This window comes from Triticum dicoccoides, chromosome 7A, assembly GCF_002162155.2.
Source record: "Triticum dicoccoides isolate Atlit2015 ecotype Zavitan chromosome 7A, WEW_v2.0, whole genome shotgun sequence".
In the NCBI taxonomy this organism is placed as follows: Eukaryota; Viridiplantae; Streptophyta; class Magnoliopsida; order Poales; family Poaceae; genus Triticum; species Triticum dicoccoides.
The window spans coordinates 333525588-333529750 of NC_041392.1; the positions used below are offsets into that span (position 1 = coordinate 333525588).

The window sequence follows — 4163 nt, forward strand, 5'->3', positions numbered from 1 at the left end:
AAGAGAACTACAAAAATATGACGGATGATCGCTCGACGGCCGATGCATATTTTTTACATCGCTTCACTGCTTCAAAGAATGAATTGCTGGCGTGTTCACCATGCAAAGAACATTTTTGATGCAAACAACATAGGGCGACTGACCACCTAAACATGTATTACTATAGAGAAAATACGACATAGACGTGCATTCTCGTTTCATACTGACCTGGGTGGATCGGTAAAAATGAAATGGACAAAGCGGTCGCTAGGATGGAGATATCAACATCAAATGAACTATAGATATTTCCCAATATTAATATGTGACAGAATCTCTACTAAATAGGGAATAATTATCTCTATCGATAAGCAGAAGCAAACAACTGAAAGAAGATAACTATCTCATTTTAGTCCTTACATTCACACGCCAATTTGGCCTCACCTCCACGCTCAGCCTCACTTTTGAAAGCCTGCAAGAGGGCGAAAGATAGGAGTAAGCACGATATTCTGCAATCAAATGACAGAGAGTCAGGGAGGAATTAACATTTTTGCCTTGATCCCCTGCTCAGACCATCTCGATTGGTGCCGCCACATCTCATTCAGAAAAAAAGCAGTAGCAACAGCACCCAATCCCCATCGAGATATCTCACTTCCAGTGCCCCTTCTCTTCTCTACACATCACCACTCCTCACCATCCAGCACTGGTGAAGCCTCATAGAGGCCAAACGGGTCGTGACCCCGCCTTCCAAAACTGCAAACAAAAAATTACTATTATCTTTATATCTTATATCTTATATTTACTAATTGGAGGCATCAATCAAAGCTTCACATTAATCCTCAAGTAAGAAAATCATCCGTTTGATCTACCAAATAACTGTCTATGGATGAAATACCTGAAGAGTCCATGCCTGTTGTCCCACGTGAACGGGACTTCAGCCAATTCTTACACGGGAAGCCCAAAAAACCACCCCCTCGACCCGGTTTAACCCCTTCGCGATTCTGCCCCAAAAAAACACCCCCTTGAGCAGGTTTCACCCCTTCACGATCCTGCCCCAATGAAGCATCAACTCATCACGGGAGATCACTAGGGCCGCTCCTCCTCCTCTGTAGTTCCCCTTCCGGACTAAGATTTCATGGTGGGATTTCATCTAATAAAGATCCAACCAGTATCTCTCTGATGCCCATCCTCTCCGGCCATTGAGTCGCCTCTGCCCAAAGGAAGTTACGATATCCAAGTGATTGGAACCCTAATATCCTTTCTTTGCAACCTTGGAATCTTTTAGCTTCCAATTCCAAGTTCTGACTACGCTCCAATCAAGCATCTATTTTTGATCCCATATGAATCTATTCAAGATGGATATTGGTTGATGGGAGAGCAACCTTATGAATCAACTGATGGTAATTTGAAGCAATTCAGATGCCTGCCGCCTTGGGTGATGCCCACTACAATGGACCCATGCTATAGTTATATGGCTGGGGTGGACAATCCCGAAAAGATTAGGGAAGATCCTAGGTACGTGTGGCTGTCTGTTACTATTGCCTAGGTACAATCCTATAGATTATTTTTTTTGCTAATTTTGCATAGTGATAAATTTTTACAAGAAGATGCAAAATATTTGTTGTCATATAGCCTATCTGCGAACATAAATGCTCTAGATCTATTTATAATACTTTTGTATTACTTAGATTTTATCAAGCTTTTAAGCAGTGCTCTAGCAGGAACGTTAATGTTGTTGCTATTTTTCTCTTGGCATGTAAGGAGTGAAGTCGGTTCCTATTGCTCATCTTGGTGAAGCTTGATTGGGTGTCTACTTGGATAGAAAACAAGATGAACTAACCACGTTAGGTACTATTGAATTCAGGTACATACATTGATCCTTAATCTAATTTTGTCTACTGTTTTTTTGAAATGATGCAATGGAATTTCATTATGTTGCTGTAACTATGATAGTAAACTATCATAATAGCAAGAAGAAAATGTCATAACTGCTCACATAACCAAGACTAATTTTGTTTCTGAAGTTATTTATTTGTGTAATGTTAGTCACAGCGAAAAACACCACAACTGCTTGGCCGGTTGACTAGCTCAGTCCGGTCATTCAACATCCTACATGTCACGCTTTGTAAATTAGCAGCCTTGGTCACTGAGAGATTTGTTATTTTCTTTTGCTCACCATTTTTTATGTGTTTTAAATTGGAGAAAATACGATGTAGCGCTCCTCCATGCAGTGTGTGTAGCCCAGACAACGGTCTATGATGCAGGATCCTTAGTTTTCGAGTGATTTGTCTCTCATGTAGTTCAAATATATGGTGGCATAATTTAGATTGCTATTTTCCACATCTTCCTTCTTAGCCAAATTTATGATTGTTTTCAGTCCCTGTGATAGTTGATAGTGTAGGCTGCAGATATGGTGACTACGACCATGAAGCCATGATGACACCATGTGTCTTACTCTTATCTGTGTTTCAGTCTAGAAGGAAATATTCCTGTGAGAAATATCATATTGCTTTGAATCTGATAATATATTTCCATGCACATAGACAATTTTCTTCAGTTATTTACAGTTCAGATTTTGATTCCTAGGGAAGCTAATATAGTTTTTCTTATGCAAATGGCTACAGGTTGCAGACTTGCAGTCTTACTTTCTGAGTATATTTAACTCCAGTTTTCATATTTCTCTCTGATTATGTAAAGCCTATGAATTTAGTGTTCAACACAAATGTAATACTATTCTACATATGGTCACTGATTCTCCAAAGAAATTAAAAACCCATTTATACTGAATGTGCTCTAATGTAACTGACCTCTGATATACGGCCATGAGCCATATTAGATCTTCCACGTGATTGCAATGGTGTTTTTAGCAGTACTTTGAAGTTTGGACATAATAGAATTTTCTGCTTAAACACATAGCCTTATGGGATAAGCTTTCATGTACGTAATCCCAAAAGTTGAGCTGATGCTAGATGAGGCTAAATGTGCCTAAAAACTGAGGTGCTATGCATATAAAGAACATTCCAAGTTTCGCCGCATTATGAATATTTTTGTATGTTTACCAAATGTACCTTGCAGACCACTTCATCTCCATGACCTCTCCCTGTCGTGCAGATTATGCCCACAAAATTTTGCTTTGACTCTAGCCGGGAACTCATGCATACATCCATCCACTACTGCACTTTATAGGCTCCCTGTACTCGGGCTCCGATGATAGCAAGTAGAGACTCACAACCAGACACATGAAGACCACCAGCGATTTGCCGCTAACCGGCTACCTCCTCTATTAGATGACAAAAGTATGACTGCTTGAGATCGAAACATCCATGCAATCTGCACGTTGGATCAAAGAATAAAGAGAAATTTGGGGGAATATCAAATGTGAGTTCCCCGCATCTACTCTTCTTTTAGTTACTTTGGTGTCTTCCTGGAAGTTGTATGATCTGAATGTCTGATGTTCTGTACGAGAGCAAAGCCAGATATGATTTGGCTTTGTTGCATGTCTCCATTAGACTTAGTTGTTTCTCCCCCGAATTGATAGATGACGACTCAGTTAATAATGCGGTATCAAATAATTTGTGGCAGCTCTAGGTTTTGAATGGTTTGATTACTGGAGTTCTTATTATTTTCCTACTAGGCACGTATGTTTATCCTATGCTTTTGTTTTTTTACCCCGTGCCTTGAACTGATAAAGTACAGAGCCTGGTGAGCACCGATCAACCAAGGAAACCACAAGAGAAAAAAATACAACAAGACTGTACTCCATAGCAGGAAAGTTCAGTAAGATATATACTATCTCCATGCTCATGGTTTCTTGAGCATAGTCTATACTTTGTTATTCTCTTTCCAACGAAGTTAGTTCTACAAGAGCCCAAAAAAGATATTTAGACTTCCATAAAAATAATTCATTGTCAAATTGTTGTCTGGTGATTGTTGCTCGGTCATTTTTTTAAAAGATAGCCAAGAAACCGGCAAAACAATAGAGATATGAGGTTATGAACTCCTAACAAGGGCAATAGAGTTGATCTAGAAGCCCTCCGTGATCGAATCCCCCTCTGACAGGATACCGGAAAAGGCCCCTAGATGGGATCTCACGGATACAGAAGGTTGTGGCGGTGGAAAAGTGTTTTCGTGGATACTTCTGATGGCTTGGGAGTATATGTGAATATATAGGTGAAGGAATTAGGTCA

The 4163-nt window shown here is 39.8% G+C and overlaps 1 long non-coding RNA gene across 1 annotated transcript; it reads left to right on the plus strand.

Annotated features, from left to right (window-relative positions):
- Nucleotides 1-998: 998 nt before the first annotated feature.
- Nucleotides 999-3530, plus strand: LOC119332591. The gene is made up of 3 exons (XR_005161036.1): nt 999-1491; nt 1738-1840; nt 3088-3530. It is a non-coding gene; the product is annotated as an uncharacterized LOC119332591 (long non-coding RNA).
- The last annotated feature ends 633 nt before the right edge of the window (nt 3531-4163 follow it).